Consider the following 26,052-nt stretch of genomic DNA (forward strand, 5'->3'; position numbering starts at 1 on the left):
GTGAGTGTGGCGAGCTGGCTTTGTTTACTCAATCAGTCTACAAAGCCAGTCCCGTCCCGGAGGGAATGTGTCATGGGAACACCGTGAGCGGACCTGGGGCTGCTCTATCCACGTGCATGAGGAGCAGCAGCCGCGCACAGCGATCCCAGAGACAGCTCGGGATGCTCCTGTGCAGGTGTGTGATCCGGAGCGGGCTGTGGCCGGGGAAGGCACACGGGCTGGGGGTCCCCGGGTGGGCACACGGCTGCCAGGATCGGTGCTGGGGGCGCTCACCTCGGCGCTGCTCGGGAGCCCCGTCCGGCGGGCCGGGAGCGGGACCTGCGGCGAGCGGGGGGGTGTGCCTGCGGCGGCTGACAGACACCCGGACACACAGGCGCACTCCCAGGCGGCAGCCCATTTGCTGGAGGGGTGTGCATGTGCGTGCGAGGGAGTGGAAAGGGGTGGCGGGATGGAGGGAGGGCGGCCGAGGGAAAGTCTGACACTCGGCGCAGAAGGAGCGAGACCCTCCGCTGCCGCCGCCGCCGCCGGGGAGGAGCCGCCGCGCTCGCAACGCGTCCGACACCCGGCCCCGGCTCCGGCCCCGCCGCTCTCCCGCCGCTCTCCGGCCCCGGCAGGTACCGGCCGGCCCCGCGGCTCCGCGGCCGCTGGGGCGCTTTCCGTGCCGCGGGGAACGGGAGGAGGGCGGTGTGGGAAGGTGCCTGCGCTCCCCCTGCCTGTCCCGGACGCTCCGCTCGGCTCTGTCCCGGGGCTGCCCCGGCAGGAGCGGAGCGGTGCCGGCACCTGGCGGCCCCCGGGCCACCTGCCCCGCTGTCAGAGGGAGATGGGGCTGGCTTAGGAAAGGGCTGGGCTCTGCCGGGGTGGGCTTGGGGGTGAAGGGAGAGGAGTTAGTTTTTGGGAGCGAGGCGGTGAGGCTGTGAGATGGGAGAGGAGTTGGTGCGCTCAGCCCGGCACCCCTGCTCCTGCTCCGTCTCCGCAGCGGTGGCTCCGGGCTCTGGGAAGGCAGCAGGGCATGCTCAGCCGATGCTCCTCAGCAGAACTGTTGCTTACTGGAGCGGTGGCAGAATTTCTTCCTTTCTACACTGTCCTCCAGCATCGCCGAGAGCGCGGCTGCTGAGCGCGCCCATCCCCGGAGCGCAGAGCACCTGGCTGGCCGGGTACAGCCCAAAGGAGAACATTCCCTGCTCACAGGGACCACCTCCGCTTCACTTTGGGAGTGAGGGAACTCCCAGGGTGGGGAAGCTCCTTGTTTTGCAGCGAATATTGCAAAATGAAAGCTGTTGCTTGTAGAAGGGAAACATTCCTGAGCGTGTTAGGTAATCGGCGACTGTGCTGGTGGAGCGCAGAGCAGCCACCTATGTTTCCTCAAAGAGAGCTTCGCTTTGATTTGAATTGGGGCAACTTGTCCAAGAATAATAGAGATAAATGGGACCAGAAGCTGAGAGAGCAGCAGTTCACACTGTGTCTGTGTCTCTGACAGACCCAGGAAGATGCAGGCGAGCACTTGAAGAATTGTAGCATGTCACTTTCTCTCTTTTACTTGCAAATCTGGGGACAAGTAAAGAGACTTGATTTTGCTGTTTGCCATTTGGAGGTGTTTAATGCTAATGACACGCCGCCTCTCTACCGTTTTTCAAGTCCTCATTAGTTTAATTGATGTGACTTTTCATCTTTGCCTTTAATTAGTTTATTTAGGTTATTATGGGCTTGATCCAGAAAAGCACATCATCTCCTGCAAAGTGTAAGGGCCAAAGTCTTCTGTCAAAGTTGGGTGTTTAAATAGTCTTTTAAAGAGAAATTGGGGTATTTTAGTCCATAATTGTAAACCTGCTGCCAAACAGAGATACCCAAATTCTGCAGGTGCCACACCTCTTTTTCTTAAAATTTCCAAGACAAGTCTTGCTCTGAGATGTCTCATAAATTGAAGCATTTTCGCCTTGATCAGGCTGAGCAGCTTGGCTTCACTTTTAGTTGAACTTTATTTTGGCTTAGACATCCAGACTAGCCTGAGATCCAGGAACTGAATTTGCTTTCCCTCTTCTTAGGACTGGATTGATCCAACAGGGATTCTCAGGGTGTGGGCAGCAGAGCAGGCTCCCATTAGGTGCAGTGCTGAAGCATTGAGAATTGTGCTCTAGACCAGTGCTGTGATTCCCAGTCTCCTACAGTCAGTGTGTGGGCTCTGCCCGTTGAGTGCTTTAGCCAGAAATGGAAATAGCAGCTTCACCAGTCTCTGCTGCGTCTGAAAATACAAGAATGGCTTCTATTACAAAGGCTGGTAGGTGATTTCAGGACAATAATGCCAAGAAGGGAGAAGTGCCACTCAGTAGTACTGAGTAAGGTGACTGATATGAGAAAGATATAATTTCAAGTTGTATTCCTGCCCTCATCTTTGTCTTGGTGAATGGCTACAGTCAGATCCCCAGAATACTGATTCATCTTTTTGACCCCACTCCCAAGTATTGGCCTCTGCCTGCTTCTTTCCCAACTGCAGGTTGTGCCATCTACCAACCTTCCAAAACACTGTAATTGCTCTGATCTTACTCTGCTTCCCATGTTTTGGGGTTTTTTTCTTGTTTTCTGAGAGGTGATGTTTTTACTGCAGATACCACTGTGTTCATTACGCAAATTGTGCTGCAGCCTGGACATTCTGCTCATTCTGCTGGGATTTTGCAATTGAATTAATTGAAACAAGGCCCTGGGGGGGGAAAAAGTTTTAATTAAGCTAGAGTGTTAAATGGAAATAGATGCTGTTCATTGGGAAAGAGCCCTTTAAATTGTTTGAGGATGCTGCATCTTTATTACTCAGAGATTAAGTTGTGATAATTAAGCAGCTAACCATGTAAACAGCAAGATGTTGGAAAGCAAAGGCAAAGGATGAAATGCTCCCAGCAGCACCTGTCCTTATTTTGATCATAGCAGAAGGGATGTATATGCTCAGCCTTTTTTCCATGTCACAAAACAAGCAGAGGAGTGAATGTCCCACACAGTCAGGATCTTTACAGTTTGACTGGCAGAAAGCCATAAACATTGGAGTCACCCTGCGAGCCTGCTGTTAGCTCAGGGTGGCCAAAATAATGATGTCTTTCTGAATTCTTTTTAAATCCCTGCTCTGCTTTCCCTCTCATTCTTTTTTGCTGTTAAAAATCCAGCAGCTGTAATCTCAGATGTCGGATCACTGTGTGCCGCTGACACTCCGGTCACCTGTGGATGCAGAGAGCCTGATTCATCAGCTGGGAATCAGCTGAATTCCCAGCACATGCCAGGATTTCTTTGGCTGAAACCCCTGGAGCTGGGATTGGCCAGTGAGCCACCTCTGTGCTCTTTGAGGTTTCCTCCACGAGGGAATCCTTTGGGGCTGGTTAAGCAGGCTTTCCCACTGCGCTCTCTTGGCAGGGCAGCCTGCGGGATTGCCGGAGCTGTGCTTGGCCCTTTGTCTTTTTAACCCCTGCAAAGAGCCAAAGGTGTGTGCTGAATGTCACTGAATGAGATGGACACAGGGAACGTGCCCTGTGTTTGTTTTCCTTGCTTTCTGGATTCCCTCCAGCTGCAAACAAGCAACAGAGAGGCTCACAGTAAAGCCATGTGCATGAGATGTGAAGTGTAGTGGCTGTATTTAGGTGTGAAGGAAATTTTGCTCTGTGGGTGTGCTATTTTTAACTTTTTTATAGTCCTGCACCTCTGTCACACTTCTCAACAGCTTCCCCCTGCCCCAACATTTCTGTCTGGGTTTTATGTATTTTATAAACTTAGCAATGGCAGTGAGTCATTATTTAAATAATCCCTATGTATAAATCTTTAGTCCTTTTATCTTATTCTTTCTATCCTTATGTATTCAGAAAGGCCCCTCTCTGGTATTGTTGGTCTTTTTCCACATTCTGGAGACACACTGCGAGAACATGCACATGTTATCTGACAGTGGGTGATAGAAAAAAAGAAAAAATCAAAAAGAAAAAAAAAAAGCACAGCCCTTCTATTCTGCTCTCCCCAGCTTAGATGGATCCAACGTCACATGGAGGGGATCCAGGATGAGTCAGGAAACAGCACTGTGGTCCAAAATTCCACTTTGCATTGCAGCTGGGAGGCAGCGTTTAGCATCATGTGGATTTATTTTCTTTTGACGGGAACTGCAAAATAACTCATGGAAGTCACATAACCTAATGGGCAGAAGAGATAACGGTAAGCCAAGAAGAACCTGGATTCCCATCTGGGTTGAATCATTGATTCAACTGACTATCAGTGTGATGGGTGTGGTAGTTTAAGCTGGGACATTATACTGACTGGCCTTAACTAAGTCATTGCAATTCCCCACAGTGTAACTGGAAAATGTGATTAATGTTCAGAGCTCTGTTGGTACCTGAGTTTCCCTAACAGTTTCCCTGGTCACACTCAGCACAGGACACTGTAGACATTCATTTTCAAACCTAATTTTTCAGGACAAATCTTAAATGGCTCAGAACATATGTGACTAAAGACAAATTCATGCTTTAGAGCTTATATGTGCATGGAGACCTGTAATTCTGCACTGCATGAATTTCACACTGTGTCTATTACTCAGCTTTCAGTAACACTTATCCTTTTTTGTACATCTTTGCATATTTTTCTTCCTGTGCTACTATAAACAGAAGAGTTGCGTGAGCTTTGTCTTATAATGTGGTCAGTTTAAAAGCAAAATAAATAACCATAATTAAACTGTTTCCAATTTAGATGGTCAGAGAATCAGGAGACTTGCAGGAAGCAGATGTCATGCAACAGAAGAGAGGCTGAAACCTCTCTAACATCTAAACATACTCCAGTGAGGTGCTGGGGTGTTGTTGCTTTCTTATTTTTTTTTTCTCCAAGGGGGTGGGCAGAAGAGAAGTCACCAATTTTCCTGGAACATCCTCTTCCAAAAATTCCTGAAGACACTGCAGCACCAAGTCTGATCTCATCTTGTGTCAGCATAACTCATGCCTAAATGCACTGGGAACAGAAAGCCCAGGATTAACTAAAATTATACAAATGTGAGGCTGTCACAAAATGAAAGACTTGGGCCTGTTCTCAGTCTGTCTGTACTTAGTGACTTCAAGAGACTTAAGCACATGTCTAAAGATAGGCTGCTGTGTAAAATGCTCTCTTGAAAGAGTTACTTGCTTATAGCCTAAGCCTAGAGTGAGATCAAGCCTTTTAAAAATTAAGTGCAGTCTTGAGGGCTGGTGTGGTCAAATAGTACAGCTTAAACTTGGCTAGAATTTTAAGATTTTGAACAGCTAGATCTAATGGTATGTGCCTACCTAGCCTGTTGTATTCCCCTGGAATTTATCAATGACACACTCCATATAATTGTGGTTACTTTTTGTCTGTCTAAAATCCTTTTTTGGTTTTGCAAGGGGCAGACTGCAAAGAGGGAGTATGTAAAAAATTCTTTCTTAAACAAAAGCAAAAAGTTGATTTTTTTCCCCTTCCACAATGAAGAATTAAAACAATGTCTGTTGCTCTCATGCTTAATGTCAGAATCTCTGCTAAAAAATAGAAAGAAGAAATATGATGAATTTTTCATATGGAACTTATTCCCTGTAATTTTATAATGCATATATGTGAGGTTTTATGAAGGCTTATACTAAAAGGGTTTAGAACAGTGCAATAAAGGCAAAATGCTCATAACTTCTTGGGTACCTAGAGAGCTCCACTTTGAGAGAGGGAAATAAAATAAAGGGCAATGACAAGTAGTAATAGGCTGCTGCAAGTGCAGTTCCTTTTCTCCAAGATTTACAGTAAGAACAGCTCTAACTGTAAAATTCTCTGTACTATCATAATCTGTAGCTTTGCAGAATATAGCATTCTCATATCCATTCTCTCACCTTGTGAAAGAAAGGTTCCACCTGCATATAAATCACCCTTAAATAAATCCTTTATGTAATTTCAGGCGTTATTTCCTTTTTTTAAGCAGGTGCTTGAAAACCTTTATTAAGAACATAAATAAATCTTCAAAGCTGGTACTATATTGTGTCCTAGTAATAGAGTGGTCATTTGTTATATCTCTCTGAAGGTCCATTTTTGTTCAATAGAAATCAGAGAAGATGCAGGAACAAGTTTGGCACTTGTGTTCATTAGTTACAAGCAGTGGGCCTTTTCTCATTCAGAGGAGCTTTTATTAATTTATTAGCTATGTTTTAATAACATTGGGAGGGGCCTGTGAGACATAATAGAATCATAAAGTGCTTTGGGTTGGAAGGGACCTTGAAGATCATCAATTTCCAAGCCCATTTCCATGGGACTCCTTTGGGATCCACAGCAATGAGCTCTCACAGCAGACTGGTATGAGTAGGGCCAGTCTTTTACTTCTGCCAACATTTAAAATAAAAACTAAACTGTAAAAGGGTATTCCAGTGGCTCGGGTGCTGAGGTGGCCTGGGAGGGGGGTTTCCAGGTGTGGGTCAGAGCAGTGATGTTGCTGGTATTCTGGAGCTGGGCTTTCTCAGCCACCTCAGTTCCATTTTTGCAGCGCTCCCTTGCCAGGCCCAGCTGAAGGAGTCTGGCTTTGCGCAGCTGCTGCACCATCTTCAGGGATGAGACTTCTTTTCCTGGATCTGCCCCAATTATTGTTTTGCTATCAGTGTTGGTATTTCCTACCTGGTACTGAGCTACACCATGGAATGAATCATGAGGAGACCAATCCTACCTGTTCCCAGAGGAATGTGCCAACCCTGGAGCTGCTGGATGAAGGGTGTTGGGAGAGGTGGAGCTTCTCCTTTCAGTCTGTGGGAGAGCTGGGCACACCTGGAGCCCACCCCAGCTCTGCAGGTGTTTCTGAGCCTGTTTTTGAGCTCCTTTGCCTGTTTTTGAGCGCCACAGGCACTGAGCACACACAGCTCTGTTGTGTGTGCACCCTGTGGCCCAGGTGCTGTGGGCAGGGGTAGCTACATGTAAAAGCTGAAAACAACAAAAGACAGTTTTATCCTGATCTTTAAGGGTGAACTTGGCTGGCTGAATAGTCAGTTAATATAATAAATCTCTGTTATTAATCTGATTTTTTCCTAAAACTATTTTAATAGGCAAGGATGCTTTACATAACTACAGTCTGAATCACTGTGGTCAGTTGATGTGATGTTTTGTACAAGCTGTAATCTTGTCAGAAGTGAGGTCTTCTCAGACCTCGTGAAATCCAAGGTGTTTATTTTAAGACTCAATTTATTATTTTGCAAATTGAACTCAAAGCTTTGAAGGCTTTAAGGACAAGCTGACTTGATGTAATTTTTTGAATGTCACCCCCACCTAACTGAGGGAAAAAAAAGTAAGAGAATTAGTGCATCTAAGGAAGTTACTAACATTGCTCAGACCCAAGGGTCTTTTAGGTGCTCTTTCTAGAAAAAAAAAAAAAGGTGCATTTAGCTGTTCTCCTCTGTGCTGTCTATCTTTCTAAGATGAATGTCCTGGGTAATGCTGTTTGCATGTACAGGTTTGTTTTGGAGTTACAATTCGATGTTTAGAGTCCTCTAGTGACATCTACAAAAAGCAGATTTATTTCATCTCATAAAGCTGCCTCAGCTTGGAAAAAAAAGTAAAAATTGGATTTATGGCAAAGAAATACCTTCCCCAGTATAACATCCAAACAACCTGTGCAGCTTCCAGTGAAGTTAAGGGAGTTTTCACATGAAAAGATTTTCCGTCCTTAGATAAAATAATTATAAACTGCCTAGGCTGAAGATTGATTAAACTTAGATAATAAAATTTATATGAAAGGGGAAATGGGCTGATTTTCTTAAGGTACCTGTCTACAAATTCAGGTCTGTGATTTAGTTTTTAGGTTGGTGAGGTTTTTTTTTATTTTATTATTTCCCTAAAGAGTTTTACACGTCTAGGTACAGATAAATTGCTGTGCTGCCCTCGGGAGACTGAAGCTGCTGTGTCCTTTGCTTCCTGTGACTTTGCTACAGCTCATTACTTTCCTAAATGGCAACACGAGCACCATTATGGAGCTCGTAACACAGACAGTTATCTCCTCAATGGTACTTAAAATCAAATCCTTCCTACTTGGTGAGAGATGAGTTACTGTGCTTTGGCTCCTTAACTGATGCAATGATGGAAGGATTGGTTTTTTTCTCTATTTGTTGCTGTTGTACATTGATGTGTAAGGATGAAGAATGAGTACTAAGGCACAATACTGAAAGCTGCAGTGCCAATTTCTCTGGTTTTTCACAGCCTGACAGAAAAGCAGAAGGTGTGTGCAGCAAACAGTGCAGGGAGTTCATCTCAATCCAAACATCTGCTTTCAAAGCAAGAGAAAAAAAAAAAAAAAGGCAGAATGCCATTGTCTTTCATTTAAAAGCCAAGGTGAGATTCTGTGGGGTTTATATCCTTTTTTCCATTTAAAAGCCAAGGTGAGATTCTGTAAGGTTTATCCTTTTTTTTTTTTCCCTACTGTGCTGTATCTGTGGCACTGCCAGCATGTCCTGGGACACAAGGGCCTGATCTTTCCTAAGAGGAATTGTCCATCTTACCTTTTAGTGGCAGCAGTTCTCCAGGTGGTTTCAAGTCACAGGACAATCTGCTCCTGCTTCCAAACTCCCCTCTGAAATTTAATCTCAGTTAAACTCTCTCTTGTGCTTTTGGAAAAGCTTCAGGCATGGTTTTCCTGTATCCTGTCAATTCCCAGAAATGGCCCTGACATGATGAAAATCTCTCACTCCCCAGGGGGACTCTGCTCTAGCAATCTGACATGTGAGGTGTTAAACTGTTAAAGGGAGAGAATTCAGACAGATTTCGGGTCTTGTGCCAGGTTTTCACGACAATGGTAGAAATTCCTTTGTGATAACATTGATATCACAGGCACAGCTGTTCTGCAGTTGGTCAGTGATGAAATATAGATAGCCATTTTCTCAGTGAAGACAGGCTTTATTTCTATTTTTATCCTAGGTTACCACCATTATTTATGGCTAATAAAATCTGTTCTAGTAAATGGTGTTAAAAAGAAAAAAAAAGTACTTTCCATACTTTCTGTGCTTTCCTTCCTTCCTTTCCCTACAAAAAAGGTAAATGCCACTGAAGTGGTGTGAGAAAAGCATTTTGGAATGTGTGTGGATTTGTTGTGTTTTATTTTCCATCCAGGAATTCAACATGACACAATGGAAAGTGGGATTTGACATCTCCAAGATAAACTATTAGACAGTCGATAAAGTGCTGCACTCATCTTTATAAGATAAATAGTGTGTAAGGCCAGAATAACTGGGACACAGTGGCTTTGATAACAGGCAGCATTGTTATCTTCAGTGCAAGCATCAGCAGAGATTACAGTGGTCTGTTGTGGTGGCCCTGGGGGAATCTCACAAGGCCTTGCAGTAGGCAGTGTACAATTTGTTTTCATTCTTTTCTCAGCAAAATACTGGTTTGATGCTTGCAAAGCATGACCCTGTTTAAATTGTGCTGACTCTCTTCATTCTGGTTTGAGCCCCGTGGGAGGAGAGGTGTGAGCACAAGCAGTTGGAAAAGGTGAAAAGGTGCTGATGGAGGATGGATAAATTAGTGATTGACAGTGAGCAGACAGTTTTTTCTGAAGAGCCCAGACTCTCTGGGCCTTGTGCTCAGGATTCAGGATCCTCAGTTGGTGTTTCCAGTTTTCTCTCCTAGATCAGTAGCTTTTGTCCAACTTGTTTTACTAAATCTTACTGATGGGATCTGGTCTGAGCTGCCCTTAAATTATATTATGGAAATGGCACATTATATTATGGCTTAGCCCGTGTGTGCCACTGCTCGTCACGAAAACCCAGCTGTGGTGTGGAGGCTGCAGCGATTGCTCAGAGCTCCTTTTGGACATCTCAAGTTGAAGATGTGACCCCAGTCCCATGGGTGTCTTTTCTTGTGTAGCAGTCATTTCCACCTCCTGCTTTTCTGTTAGGCTTGGAGAAGGTTCCAAAATAGGCATTTGAGACTTTGGCAGTGTTTGCTGCCTAAGCTCTTACCCTTCACTCCCCCTACAGAGATATGGTGCTGTGTGGGATTCTCTGGTGTGTGTAAAACTATGAAGTAATTTGTTCCTCTGATGGTTGCAAGACAGGTTGGAAACCTGGACAGAAACATGTTTCCTTGTTCTGAAGCTGGCTGATTGGGCAGAACTTTCTCATATTGGTGTGGGAGATCTAACTTTTTCTGTTTCAGAAGATGGACAAGGCAGTCCCATGCAAAGGATGTTGCAGAATCTTGTTTTCTTGATATCCCCAGAAACTGGATCTTTTTAGATCATAAGAGCTAGTCCACAAACAAGCTACTTGATTTAATCTAGGGGTAACTGTGTAAGGCTTTGGGGGTCTGGTTAATACAGGAGGTGATCAAATATCCCTCTAATAATCAGAAGTCTGAAAAACCTTTTATAATTATTTCAATATCTTTGAATTAATACCTTATTATCTTTCTTGAAAGATGGATGATACTTTACCTGTGTTTCCCACAAGCTGCCCATACTCTGTGCTCATGGTTTCTGAAAACAGAACGTGGTTAGACTTTGATAATTCAAGGTTGATACAGGATTGTTTTGATTAGTTAGGTATCAAGGCAGCTATCCTAGAAGGGGGGAACTGCACTTGTATAGTACCAGAAACTGTTTTTATCTTGTCATTTGCTTGAATAATATGGGGCTGACATCTCTTTCTCTAGAGAAACTGGCTTTTCTGTTTCACTTTAATGAGATAATTGCAAAAAAAAAAAATCTTTCCAGATGAAAGGAACAGAGTGTTTTATAAATTGACCCATTTGCAAGTTCTGGGCAAGTCAGAGGACATGCTCAGCATCCAGCAGTTCTCCCCAAGATTATTCTGAGAAGCACGTATCACCCAGGGCTGGAGCCTGCTCTGGGCTGATAAAGGTTGTCTGCATGTGGGAGTCAGCTTCTGTTCCACTGGAATAACAGTGTGCACAGTGGTATCTGCCCCACACCGACTCTGCACGGCCTGTCTGCCCTAAGGCTGTTGTTCAAATTAAGTAAGTTGCTTCCAAATTAAGTCGTTTCCTTCTAATACACACTTGTGTGTGATGTGATTGCAGAGCAGCCAGTGTGCTGCTGATTCACATCCTGCTGTGCCTGGACTCTCATGTTGACATGCCCCAAGTATTTAAATTTTAAGGTCTTGGTCAATTACTTCTCTAAGTGCAAGAGACGTGGTGTCAGTGCTCTGTGCTGTGATGCAGTGCTCAGAAGCTGCATACCAGAGCAGAACTGTGAAATGAATGTTGCATTTTTACTGATTTTAGTGCAAGATCCAGCTCTGTGCTGGTGTTCCTGTCTTTAGTTCACAGTAACACCTAAAAAATCCTGGAATTTTGGCCTCACTGTGCTCCTACTGCTAAGTTAAGATCTAAGGATAGCTTAGAGAAGATCAGTTAAAGTGAGAAGGGAGTCTTGGAGTCAGGTTTGATTTATGAGGAAGAATGAAAGGCTTTGAGTGTGCGTAACTTGTTAGAGTTTGACAAAGAAGAAGACATGACTGTAAATACTTCAAAAGTTTTATTCAAAAAAAACCAGCAGAGGATTTGCTTGATGTTAAGGACATTCCAAAGGTTAGGACAGCAGCTCAGGAGACCTGGGGTTAATTCCATGACATATGTCCTTAAGGCAAGTCAATTCTGCTTACATCCCAGCAAATTCCTAAGGGCACCCAACTGCCTTTGCTTTGTCTACATCACTGAGTATTTGTCAGCTGATTGAAAAACACCTAATTTAGACAATTAACTTGGTAAATACCTTTGCAGGGTTAGTACTTGGCCTCTACCTGCCTCAGCTGTATGTGTAAATGAGTCAGAGTTACCATTTATCATAGAAAAAGTGTGAGAATTATGGGTTTGGAAAGTGTGGATGTTCAGATATTGTGACAATGCAAGTACAGTGACTGGAAAAGCTAATTAAGATGGGATTTATTTCACTTGTCTGAAGTGTGAGGTGGTCACCTAATCTTCTTCTGTTTTCTGTACAGGATGAGGTGCTCCCAGGGGCAAAGCAGTGTCTGAGCCAGGGGATGAATTAACTTGGCAGTGCCTGTCTCTACCCTCCCTGGAGGGAGCCAAGACAGTGCCTGAATTTTAGATGGCTGGAATTAGGCAAGATGAATGTTATCTTAAGAATATAAAGATCAAATAAAATCAACTCAGCTTGATTTTAAGGAGGAAAAAATGTCTTTACTGAATGTGTTTGCTGAAATGTTCTTTTAAAACAATTATATAAACCACCTCAAAGAACTTGTGTTTTCTTCCTTTTATTTCTTGTGAAACATTCAGGAAATGCTTTTATTAATATCTAATTACATGATAGAGCTCCCATTTCTCCTGTTTCCTTGAAGCAGTCCTTACACACACTAGCAACACCCCAAGAAATGCTAGTGTGCTATGCATTAGTAAAAATGTTGTATTATTTACAGTCTGCATGTCCCATGTTACCTAACACTACACCTGGAAATCCAGGCATTAATAACTAAATGAGAGCTGAGCTCTTTTGGCAACCCACTTCTGATGGCTCTTGATTTCATACAGCCTAAGTGGTTGGAGATACTGTGTTAGCTCTGGGTGGTTGCTGTCTCCTTGAAAAGGATCCTCAGAAGAAATGCAGTTATGGACATTGTGAATTAAAAAAAAAAAAGTTGGAAAATTGAAGTTGCTCAGAGAAGAGTTACAATAATTTTGAGAGCTCCTATGGGCGCCACTGGAGGCCCATGTGTAAAGCAGCTGTAGGATGCCAGAGATCTGAGGGAAAGTTAGGAAAGTCAGATTCATGAGGAAGACCAGGATGACCAATCTGAGGTCTCTGCTGACCCGTGCAGTGGCACAAGTTCTCATTTCAAAGAAAGAGGACCTTAATTAGTTTATCTTGTTGTTTGTGTGACTTGATGTCAGAGTCCTTCCCCCCTTGTACGATCACATTCATTATTACCCTGCAGTGACTTTGTGAGTAGTTTACTCTTTTTGATTTGCACTCCTGAAAGAAGAGGGCTGCTGTCAGGCTTTGTCCCTCTTGCTTTGGGATCTCCCACCTCCAGCCTCTCCAGAGCTCACCTTCACAGAGCTGGGTTCTGACTTCACTCACAGCTGCTGGTCACTGGGATGTGTGAGCAATCAGTCACTTCAGGGACAGGGACCTGGTGGCAGAGAGCCCGTGGATTTCCAGTATGGTCCTGGACTAGATTTACACATGGGAATGTCTAAATGTGCTCAATTCAGAAGTGTTTGCAGGAATTTCTGTTTATTGTTTTTGCTTGACCTTGCAGACCCAACAGTATTGCTTTGGAAAATCAGAGCTGAGCAATTCTAAGAACATAGAGGGACATTCAGGATTTGCACAGAGGACCTAAACACAGTGGGGATTTTATCTGTGTGTAAAGCAGTCATGACTCTGATCAGGAGGTGAAATAAGTACTCCCTAATTCCAGAAATGCATTTGGGTCTCAAGACTATGAGCTTAAAAGCTCATCTTCAACTAAAGTGAGACTTAGTGAGTTAGGTGGGAGGTGTGCCCCTTGCTGGCTCTCCAGACAGCCTGGGCTTGAATTAAGATTTGTGTTCCTGGGCACCATAAGGACTCAGGCAATGTGTAAGGGAATAAAGACAGAGATTATGTGAATTGCACTGAGATCAGCTCCCTTGACAGCCCAAAGCCATAATCCTCCCTTGAGTTACTCCAAACCTGTGATTTCACACCACCACTCTGTGCCCTAATTCAGTGGGCAGTGAAAGATGTTTTCAAGTGCCCAGAGCTTCAGAGATGCAGAGGACGAGTCTGTATGTGAGTGTTTGTCCACAGGTCACTGCAGGTTGTAAAACATGGTAAGCACAGAAAGAAACAGCAGTGACAGGAGCTGCACATTGCCTGTATATTGCCGAGTAGCTGTTGAGCTCTGCCTGCCACTCTTATTAAGAACTGCCTCACTTTTTCCTCCCTCTGACTGTTTTCTCCATCTGGTCTCATTCAGGATGTATTTAGACTCCAGGCTGCAAGGAGGAGAGGCCCTTGCATCCTTCTCGATAGTATGTGCAGCATTATGGGGTCCTGGCCTGGCTGGGGCCTCCAGGCACTGTCCCAGTGTAAATAATGCATAAAAATAGATCAGCAGTGTAACATCGATCAAGGAAACCATACAGAGACTTAACAGTGATTTAGTATTGAATTGCTCTACTGTCTGCCATAGCATTCCTGCGCTAACTTGCTGTAGTTTTCTGAATTAAATGACAGACGATACAAAGCCTTGTATCTATGGGCAGTGTACAGGGAGCTGGGGGAACCTGTGATTGCTAAAATCAGGAAGTGGATGATCTACAGGTATGTGGAAGAACACATCTTTTGTGATGTTCAGGGTTTTATAATTTTTGTTTTGGAGGTTTTCCAAGATTTAATAGCAAAAGAGCAACCAAAAATTTGGAAGTGAAGCAATCAGACCAGATTTCAGCTGCAGCAATAACTGCAATGGCCTGAGCATTTGCAGTAATTTCTTCTCTTGTGGCACAGCACCAACTGTTCCTGTTGCACCAGGTGAGATTACATTAAGCAAAACAACTTAAGTTATGCAGGCAGCTTTTGAGGTGATCAAGTATAATCCACAAAAAAAGTAAGTATTATTATCACCTGCTAAAGTTAATCTACACTCAGAGCTAGACTATTTGCTCTGTTTAAAGAACATGAATTGAAACTGATGAATGAAATTTTCAAGTATGTTAGAGACCAGAGGTATACCTCAGAAATGAGGTAGGACTATTTCCTTTCATTCATGAAGTTGCAGTGATTTGCTCTTGCACAGTTAGAGGTAATTAACAGTTCCTCGCAAACAGTTTGATGGGATTGCAGAGAGGGGTTTGGAAGGAGGGAAGTGGCAAGTCCATGGCTACTGAGGATACATTTCTTGTGAGAGCAAAGCACTGGACCTGTAGCAAGAATTCTCAGATGCTTTTCAAGAGGAATGGAAAGCATTTTCAAACTGTTGATCCACTTAAATTTGATAGATCATTTTGTGTAAGTCCTTTTCTATTTAAAGCATCCCTGGAGGTGCAAGTGCCAAGAACTGTGCAAGTGAGACTCCCGATTCTTTCTGTATCAGACAAACTGGTGGCTCCTGATTTCAGTTTCTGCATATTAAATAAAGTCCTTCTGTTCTGCAGAAGTCTTTATAAATACGTGTAGGGAGGCTGAGTCTTTGGTTTCCACATAAACCCATGGAAAAGTTTCTGCCATTGCTTTCAGGAAGAGTTAGGCTAACAGCAAGCAGCAGTAGAAGAGGTAAGAAGTTGTGTATTTTCTATTAATATCATTCACACTCACACATTGGGAAAAGAATTCCCAGCTCATAAGTGGGCTCAAAATTAGAAGAGAAACATCCCCAAGGTATCTGGAGTAGAAAAAAGAAAAGAAGCTGCAGAAGCTCCACTCTAAAAATTTGTTAAAAAAACCCCAACAGCTGGTTGGCAGAAGTGCTTTTCTTTGACATAAAATGCTTCCTGAAATTCTTTCTTCCAAGATCCATACTGATTCTTTTTTTTGTTTTAGTTTTTCTTTCACATGAATTAATTAAAAAAAAAAAATTAGCCATCTCATCTGAATATGACACGAGATGCTGGCAGTAATTTTGCTAGTTTCTCAACTGATCAATTATTAATCCCTTCTTCTGAGCATGTGGTGGAAGAGAACAAGAGACTCATGAGGCACCTTTCTTTGTCTGTAAGCTGCCATCTTAAAAGGTTATTTCCCATTTCCACTCTCATTTCATTATAAGCCTTCTGTCCTCAGTCCTGCAGATCCATTTCCAGCAGGCACAGCAGCACTGAATGCCAGGTGTTTACAATATATAAGCCAGTGCTGACTGGCTTATATATTATAAAGCTGAGACAGTGTCCATGAATGGGTCCTCTGGCAAAGGAAGAAGTGGTGACATGTGGCATGAGGGCTGTGACAAGCACTGGAGATCAGCAGTGTCCCCCTGTCACAGTGCTGTCTGCAGGGCTTTTATCCCCTCTCTTTAAGGCTGGTATCTCGTGGGAGGTGAGCTAAGCACAGCTGGAGGAAGTCCGTGAAGTTCTGCTCTAAAGCCAGCAGCGCCTTGTGGGATGACACTTGTGTGCACTGCAGTGGGTATCGGCTCTCTGCTGGTTCTTTCCAGTTCTGTCAAAGCTTTTCTGAAAATGGCTTCAGTGATAATTAAAAAACAGCTGATATTTTAGCCTAGCACTGCCTTTAAAAAAAAAAAAAGTTACATTTTCAAAGAGTTCACCTGCAATTTATCTGTCCACACAATAATAAAACCTAGAACCTTCTTCCTTTTTTTATTCCTACCTGCTGGCTGTGTTAACCTCATTCTGACGTGTATTCACGCTGTTGGAGTGTTTTGCAAGGTTTTGCCACGTCTTGTATTTTCCACAGGAATTGCACAATGAAAGGCAGTATTTTCTAGGTGCCAAAACTTGATGGGATGTTTTTCTGGCTGTGTCACTGGCTGATGGCTTTAGTGGCACATTTCCCTTGTGAGTGCAGGGACTCTGAAGGCGATCACAGGGGAGGCAGATGTGTTACATCTGTATTTGCAAGTTAAACAAGGTCAGGAGGCTGTGCTGGCCTGCTCTGGCCTGTGGTGTCTGTCAGTGTGCTCACTGGACTGGTTTTTGCTCTTGTCAGCTTGCGCATTTCCAAACTGCCTGGCTGTGAGCTGTGGGGATGCAGGGCTCCCAGGAGACAGTATGGATGAGACCACTTGGTTTTGAAGGGATGAATGCTTAGCTGTATAGACAAAAGCTGTGCCAGGCTGCTTTGTCTCTGAGTCTGCAAATAGTGTCTGGCTCATTTTATTTATTGCTTCAAACTTAGACTTGGGGTCTGGAAGCTCAAGTCTGAGCAGCTCTAGGGGTGATTGTACCATATTCCTGTAATTGGACAGACTTTTCCTCTACTCCTCTTCTGTTTGTTTTATCTTCCTAGTTGTAAGCTCATCAGGGAAGGTATTGATACTTGCTCTTTATTTGTAGAGTATTTAGTGCCATGTGGTCCTGACCTGCACAGATTTCAGTTCAAATAAAGGCAGTTGAATCTGCTCTTGCCTGTTTGCTTTCAGCTTGGAAAGTTTTCCCTGGCTATAATGTACTGTTAAGGAAGGAACAAAGGATAGCCTCTTAAGAACTGTAAAACCTGCCTCACTTTAGTCCTGGCTATTTAATTTTGTAGGCTTATGTCAGACCCTTAAGGTTAAAAATGTTTCTTTTCTTGTCTTGGCTTGAAAAGCAAATGGAATGTTTCAAAGGAAAAAAAAAAAAAGAGTCCATATGAGGCAGGCCAGAGTGATGCAGCCTTGCCTGTTTTTCTTGATCTGAAATACTGTATTAGCTGGAGCACAAAATGGCCTGGCTACCTCAGTTTCCATCCCATTTTTGGATGGAAAGTTGCTCACCAAACAAGAGCAGAAGCAGTCATTTAGTTCTGAAAGGGAAGGGTTTTGCTCATTTTCTTTGCAGCATAAAGTTTTCTTGGTTAGACTTTTCTTCATCTCTTCCTTCTCTGTGAACACCCCCAAAGCAGCAGAGTAAATAATTTTGGCTTACAATGAGCAAGTCCCTGAGATGATAATGAGAAGTGGTGAATAAACTGTCCCTGTCTTACATGGGGCAGACTTGAACTCTGCTGAAAGGGCCACATGCAGCAAGGTCAGGAGTGTGATGAAGTATAAGTTTGGAAGGGGAATCTGCTGGAAAGATAGAATAACCCACTGAGTGATAAGTGCTGACAGACTGGCACCCTGGTGTTTGAAGTGCTTTTCCTTGCAGGAGAAGTATGTCTCTGATCCTGTTGTGTTATGGCCAGGCTCAGTCTGTTTTGAAAGCCTATCCTTTCTTCACACGGAGACTCAGAAAGATTCAGGCTGAATGTGTTTAACAGAACCCTGAATTTTGGGCCATGGTTAAAGCCTGGTTTTATAAATTCGATATGGCTTTCCCAAAAGGTATTTATAACAATAATCATAAGCACATGTCAGTACATTTACATTATTATTATATGTTTACAATAATGTTTTTCTAATACTTCACCATTAAGTAACTGTGTTTAGTGTACTAGTTCACAGAGAATAAAAGTATTAAGTTATGATTTCAAAGGAATGATAAAACAATAACACTGGGGAAGTTCAGACATCTTAACAAATTGGGAGCATTATTCAATCTGTCCAGGCAGGCTCTTGCATGGTTCCTGTTCTTCTCTGTTTCTTTCCTGTGGGTTTAGCTTGAGAATTCTCCCAGTATGGCCACACAGGGAGATAAACTGAAATATGTGAGTGAGACCCAGGGTGGGAGGCAGAAGATTAAGTGAAATGTCCTGGGACCTTCCAGGAGAAAGCTGCTCTGCTCTTTACCCAAACCACAGTGACAGAAGTAGTATCATAAGCTAGTCGGATGGTTTGACTAATATGAGCTTTAAAAAAAACAATAGTGATGTGTTTTCAGTTCCTTGAATCAGTTCATTTCAGTTACATTTGCAAATGTATGTATATAAAAAGAACAGAATTACAAATTTTGTAAATGAAAAAGGTTGGGAGAAAGAAAAAGTGAGATTTTTCTTTTTTTTACCTTCTTTTTTTAATTTAGGAGTGGGGCATGATCCCCATCCCATTTCCTGTATATCCAGGACAGCAATATTCTGCCACTTTTTCAGAAGATTTCTGGTACCTAACACGTTCTGTTGTCTAGTCTGATTCTTTGACAAGCACTGCTTAGAACACTTTGGATGCTTTGGAAGACAAGAGCAGGCAGTGGTGGAACCCTCAGTAATATACAGGACTAATCAAGTCTCTTTTAACTACTTGAGCACAGAGGGTATATCTATATAGATAATGGAATAAAACTGTTAATATTTTCAACAGTAATAATAATAAATCACTAGACTTGTAGATCTATCATGTTTCAGTGATTTGCAGCCATTCTCCCCTCCATTGGAAACAATCAGATATAATTTATAATTTACAAGTGCTTTTATTATCAGCATCCCAGAAGATCAGTGTCTGCACATCTATCCCTTCACACTCTCTGGTGTATATGCACAGGGCTGTACTTTTGGATCATGCAATCATGCAAATCAGAAAGCTTGTGTTCCTCAGGACTCCTGAGTTATTCCTGCAGAGGGTGGACACTGATGAAGAAAGACACCAAGGAAGGAGAAATATTGTCTTGTTATTTTTAGATGAGCTGAGCTAAACATTGCCTTTATTTTTTCTCTGCTTCACAGTTTTACTGTAAGAGGCAGGATCACTTTGTTTTCCATCACATTCATCCCAGCTGTAATTTTTGCAGCTTCTCAGTTCTTGGCCATGTGATCTTCTCAATTCATTTGTGATAAAATCCCTGTTGTGCAAACTGACTTTTTTGTTCATTTCCCCTCTAGTGAGAATACAGGAAGGACATGAACACCTAACATCACTGACATAATTTTCTGACATAGTAGCAGGAGGATAAGAACCTATTACACAATTATTGGAGGGATTCTTTACCTCCTGCAGCAGAGGACCATGCTCAGATATGTCAGAAGTGTTTGTGATTGTTCAGCAAAGGGCATTATGTAGTAACGAAGTAACTACATGTAGATTTTGGAACTGGAGAAACAAAAGAAATTGTTCTAGTAATGTTTTTGTTGACTTAGGAAGCATTTATTTGTTCTGGCTATTAAAATATATAACAAGTGTCAGCATAGACCTACATTTTTTTTGCTGTATACAATCTGAACCTTAAATAGATGAATGAGAAGACACTGTGCACCTCAGGTTGGTAGTTTCACTTTCCAGTGGTTACTGTTCCTCTCTGTTGGTGATGTGTGTAGCTTCAAGTTACCAGGCTGCCACCTTCTATTTTTCAGGTACCTGAATTGAATGGAGGTGAGTCTGAGCCTTTGTGATACTATCAAATATTTTTACACTAAAGTAACTAAAGACAAACTCTACTTTGATTCAAATTATCTGAATGAATGTGCTCGCTAATTTTTCTGTCAAAAGAATTTACAACTGGAACTAAGACAAGAAGTGGACCATTTGTGTGCTAGTAACCACAAATGTCACCAGTATTAAAGGGTCATCGTGGTCATGATCCTTTTCTATCTAATTTAGTGCAGCTTCAGTGAAATCAGTGGACACGCACCAACACAGACTTTATTGATTCTTCTCTGCATTGCTCTGATACAGCTCCATAGTGGAGACTTCGTTATGAATATTTATTGTAAATCACTTCTGCTTTCATTAAAAGTATGAAGGTATTCACAAAGTTAATTCCTGGGAAAAGAAGAAGGAAAATGAGAATGAATAATTGGATAATTGCTGTTTGTAACTGTAAGCTTTGTAAAGTATTGAACATCATTACTGAGGCAAAATTGTTGCATTTTCATTTTATCATGTTTAGAAATTGCATGATCTTAAGAGGCTTGAAAACCTTCAAAGATACTGAACATGGTCAATATTATTACCATGGGTAATAGTACTCACACCATTCATACCATTTATTTATATGATCTAAGTAGGCATCTCACTTGGAGAAGATAAATTAGTCTTCATTTTTAATGTCATGTGTGGGTCTTCAGAATTTATTTATCCAAATTAGATTCAGTACAAAGCTTTCATGTTTACTTCTGCAACTCATTTGCTCATGAGAATCAGTTTACCTGATGGACACCTCTGGTGTGATGCCACAGCTCTGTGCCTTTGTGGAGATCCAGTTCATCTCTGTGAAAACAGAGTGAGGCTGTCAGCGTGCAGTTGTTTAAAATAAGCTCCACACTTCACCGGTGTGGTGGGTAAGATCATAGTTTACAGATCCACACTGGATTTTAGAAGGAATTCATAGGGATTCCTGTGGGGCCTGACCTTGGTGACAGTGTTATTGACATAACTCATTTTCTTCTCTGTTGCATAACGGAAATATAAATTGCAGCCTTACTAAATAGTCTTTAATGAGGCTAAACAGTCATTGTTAAGTTGTACAACTGTTACTACTACTTTCAAACTTTTTTAAAATTTACATGCCATTTATTAACAAAATTCCTGTTAGGGTAATTTTCCGTGCAAAGAAATGAAACAACTACCATCATGTGCAATTAAGAAATATTTCTAACAGGAGATTATGGAATAAATTTCCTACTTTTGCTCGATGAGGAGTGTGAAAAGGGGAAAAGTAATGTGGGGGAAATTCTGTTTTTTATTCAGACACTTCTGCTTTCACAATTGATATAAAAATTATAAAAAGCTCTATAGAAGCTGGAAACTACAATGTGGTTTTGCATTGTGACTCATATTTTCTCAGTATTACACAGCACAAATTTAGGCATCATTTAAACAACAAATAGATTGCTAGTTAGTGACACTGCTTTTGTTTTCCTATTCTTGTAATTCTGAAGAATCACTAACTATTATGGACATTATTTTACAACAAACTTTGCAGGTTTCTAATTGATCACTGTTTTGCTGACTTCTTCCTTTTACACCAAAAAAAAGAGCCATGATCTTTCATTAAAAAAAAAAAAAAGGAAAGAAAAAAATACATAGCATGTTCTATTGGCTGATTGTATTGAATGTGTTCCTAGAGATATGTCCAAGAATTCATGTTGTTGTACAGTGATAGTTTATAATTAAACTTCTCGTTCCCTGGAGGGCCCTAGTTTTGGCTTCTGCAGAGTGAAAATGCAACGTGATAGATGTGTCGCTTTTTTTTACTTCAGATCAATGGAACAAATGTCCAGATTTGCCTAAATTACTGCCCACATGTAGTCTTTAAAAATCAAAAAACTCAAAACAGACAAAAGACCTGGCAGCTTGTTTATTTGAAGGAATTCTGCCAGTATTTGAAAGCAACATAAATGCAAGAACAAATGGTTCTTTAATTATTTTAAAGCACTAATGTTGTATTTATTGGCCTATTGTTTGTGCTAAATTCAGCTGTTTTCATGATGTTTAGTCTTCTTAATACAAAACATAAATACGCAGTTAATATCCTGAGGATTTTTAAAATAGATGTTGTCTTGTCAGATGTCTTTCAGAATTGACTTTGTTTTGACAGTTGTGTCACACTGTCTTTTGTTTGGGTATTGTTCCTTAGTTCACACAGGGTAATCACCTCAGCTCTTTCCAACTCTAATAAACCTGTTTTACCAAGCCCAAAGTGTTCCTCCCTTCCCCTCCTGCAGGTGCTTCTTGCAGGGATGCTCTGCAAAGCCCAGCCCAGCAGGGCAGAACGGGGCTGGCAGGTGGGTAAATCAAGATCCACAGCTTGGCTGATGGGGTCACTTCTTGTTTTTGGAGGCTCTTTAGCTCAGTACCTCAGTCACACATGAGCTCCCAGCTTGGCTGTGGCTGACAGCACGTCTCTGTCAGAAAGGCAGCGCTGCCTTTTTGGTCCCTCTCAGAAAACTCTGCTTTTATTTTGAATGCTCTAATTTGTGGAATTAGTGCAAAAGCATTTTATAGGCAACATCCTGCCTGGAACCACATGTTGGACAAGGCTGAGCTCAGAGATACACTCTGGGTCGGGGTTAGTCTGACACACAGGAAAGAAGAGAAGGGTTGTTGCAGAGTTTCGAAATTTTCTGTCCTCCAGCTTGGAAATGAGGCTGGGCCAGCTCCCAGTGAATGTACCCGTCAGTTCATTACTTGCTCCTAGAATAGGCTCTTCGAGAGTTCAGATGACTTTTTTTGGTTGTTCTTTTGCTTTTTGGGTTTTTTTTCCCCCCTCTGTCTTTGGGTACACCAGGGAGTCATAACTAGCTGCCTCACTTTCTAAATTCAACATCACTTTAGAATTAGGTGCTTAACATGAGCACAGAGGTTTTGGCTGTCCTGTGACTGAGTTTGGTAGTGTCCTTGGTTAAGGCAGGCTGCCAGCTGCAGGTATGCCTATTCCCATTCAAATTTGGCTGTTTAGATAATGAATAATTGCAGTGTAATCAAAGTGTTCCACCAGTTTTGAGGAAGACCCATCCCAATCTCCGTGGTATCCCCGTCTTAGTCTTGCACCAGCCCAGCTGGCCACAGCTGAACACAGACACAGTGATGGTTTGGGGCAGCTCTTGCAGGAGCAGGTGCTGGCCTCGTTTGCTCAGGAGCCATCATCCTTCCTCGGTGTCACCTGCCCTCCATGTCCCTGTTGTCAGCCCCAGCCATCCCCCAGACCCGGGCTCAGCCCTGCACTGGCTCACTGCAGCTTCCAGAGCGGCATCACCCAGCCCCTGTCCTTGCTGCCTGCCTCTCGCTGTCGGGGGTGCTCGTGACAGATGACAGCATTGTTTCCTAGCCTGCTTTCTGGGATTCCTGGCCCTGATCCTGCCCCAGAGTTTGGCAGTTGCCCTTCCTCAGCGTGCTGAACTCTCCATGACCAGCGCAAGGTTTCTGGGCTGCGGCGTTCCCGTGGCACGGCACAAGGATCTGCCTCCAATTAGCACAGCTCCAGACACATGTGCTGGGTTCAGCAAATGCTGTCTGTTTGCTGGGTGATGATGTTTTTCTAGGCTTATGCTTTATTCATAGCATGAGTGACATTTCTGCAAGAGGTGGTGATGTGTCTCTGGGTCTTAGTTCTGTTCTGGTTTTGGCGATACACTTCAAACAGCCATAGCAGTGCACATGAGATAACCTACATATGAGTAAAATTACAGTGATAACCAGGGACTTTAGTATTAAATTAAATAAATATAGACACTAGGTTTTAAAAACAACAGGGGTTTACTGTGATGAAAGGAATAATTTCGATTCAAAGATGGAATTCATCTTGTTTTTAAATATAATTATATGTTACAGTTTTGCAGTTACCATTGTTGGATTACTCATGGGATTAAAATGCACACCTTTTAAAATGAAAGGTAGAAATACAGCTTTTTAAACATTTCATTACAAGACAATTTCATATTTGCTCTGATCCTCTTTGATCTCTAACAGATAGGAAACAGCCTTCAGTAGTCTCTCTTCATAATGTTTCTTTTTCAATATTCCCATGTCTTGGACTAAATTGCTTCTATGGAAGGTCTGCAATGGCCCAAATGACCATATTTGAGCTGTGAATTTGTTGTATCTCTCTTCCTGTTTTTTCTTTTGGCCTGTTTTCAGATTAATAATGTGGGACTAGATAAGCTTCATGGAAAAAAAAAAAAAGAAAGTTTATTTCAACATGTTAACCCAATAATACTATCAGGCAGTATCAAACAAAAAAACTGTGTGTTTCTCCAGAGCCTTGAGACGAATACCTTTTTTGAAACCTGGAGATTTATATTCCTGTGGGAATGTAAGTGATATGAAGGTCAGCAGATTTTGAGTGCAGCTGTAGTTATCATTAACAGAGGTAAGTATTTGAAGCAATTTTGATATTTCAGCCATGATTTATTACCAAGGGTCTCTTGTGTGAAATATGCCAACCAGAACATATATGGCCATTGATTACTACTTTTGGCAAAAGAAAAGAAAAGAAAAGAAAAAAGAAAAGAAAAAAGAAAAGAAAAAAAAAGAAAAGAAAAGAAAAGAGAAAAGGAAGAAAACTTCTTAAATGCATTATGTTTTTAATATATAGGAAATAAGTTCATAGAAACCTAGAAACTCATATTCAGGTGCTGTGAATCATAAGAGTTTCTTGTGGAACAAAGCACAACTATCTATACTGTGTATTTTTCTGAGTGTGCATGGGTTGCTTTTCTATGAATCATGCATATTTTATATCTTTAGATTGTTATGAATAGAAGAACATTAAAACCACTTTAAAATTCCTTTACATTGACAACTAGAGGATCAAATACATAGAAAGAAATATAGAAGTGTGGGCACTTATGAGATTCTAGAGTTCTCCATATTACCAAGCACTAGAGTTTATAATCTCTGTGTTTTAACTTTCCTTGTCCAGTAATATGGACTAGAAAAATAAAATTTTTATGTAGTGTCTAAAAGTGTAGAAAATTAACAGTTTGAAGTACTGCCTTCAGCTTTCACAAATTTCGTGGAGAAGTGAAGACTAAGGACATTGAAGGAGGTGTTCAGTAGCTGTGTGTGATTGACCAAAGCAGTTCCATTAGATTTTCTTTTTCCTCTTTCTTTTTTAATAATTTAAGCTGTGCTTTTGCCAAATACCAGTCTCAGAACTTTGCACACTACACTCTGACAAGAGGCAGCAGTATAAAAGTGGTGGGAAGAGAGCCTTTAGCAATATATTTTCTTCTTTTGCTGTTCTCCCAAGGCAAAACTTGGAGTCTCTCTGAAACCATTTGCCAGCATTTACTATTCATCTCCAGCCTACATATACATATTAAAATTCTTTTTGAATTGTATTCAATGGGTCATGTAAATAAGTCTGCTGTCCAGCCATTATTCATGCAAGACTCAATGCAACCAAATTGTATTGTGGTTTTCCTATTGCAAAATCTCTTCCTTTTTTTTTTTTTTTTTTTTTAAATTTACTAATATTGTTTTTTTCTGGAGGCAGCGTGGATGCAGACAATGTACCTGCCAAAGTCAGAGAGGCTGCAGACAGAGGTTCCAGTTTTAAGTTTTCAGGGCTTTGTTGTATTCAGATTCAGGCATTCCAACTTTGAATATTCAGATATCTTACAGCTTTTAATCTTGCAAAGACAAAGGTTGTCTTGGCATGGAAGAAAATACAGAAATGCACTCTATAAGGCCATGAAAGAATGTCACTGCATTACAGCAGCCTAACAATTTATCATACATCAGCTGAAGCATTGTAATTGTCTGTCTATGCACTTGAGCTTGCCCAGAGTGAGGTAAACATCCATATGCTCCAGGGATTACTCATTAAATGAAGCATTATGGTTTAGTAATGAGAAATCTCTGCTGTCCTTCCATTATTTTCTACTTAAATTACAAATTTCTTCTTCATAAAAATCTTAATTATGTGATTTGTTGTGTGTGTATGTTGGATGTTTTTCAATTGCTCATGCAGACTGTAGACAAACACATACATGTGTGCACACACAACATTTTCCCTGCTATAATTTGGTATTTCTGGCGCTTTGCAATAGTAGGGTCAAAGCCAAACTGTAGCTACCTCTGGAAAATCTTAAAGTAGCTGTAATTGAAAAAGGCAGTGTAACTTTTCTGTATTAAA

General features: G+C 41.9%; 1 protein-coding gene across 2 annotated transcripts in view; it reads left to right on the forward strand.

Annotated features, from left to right (window-relative positions):
• Positions 1-536: 536 nt before the first annotated feature.
• Positions 537-26,052, forward strand: part of SEMA3D (semaphorin 3D) — a 135,517-nt gene continuing 110,001 nt past the window's right edge. For both annotated transcript variants that reach the window (XM_054275505.1, XM_054275513.1), the window contains exon 1: positions 537-614. The gene's annotated coding sequence lies outside the window, so the exon portion shown is untranslated. The remainder of the gene's footprint in view (positions 615-26,052) is intronic.

The sequence above is a fragment of the Melozone crissalis genome, unplaced genomic scaffold (assembly GCF_028551555.1).
Source record: "Melozone crissalis strain CALT ecotype California unplaced genomic scaffold, PUWL_Pcris_2 ptg000004l_1, whole genome shotgun sequence".
Classification (NCBI taxonomy): domain Eukaryota; kingdom Metazoa; phylum Chordata; class Aves; order Passeriformes; family Passerellidae; genus Melozone; species Melozone crissalis.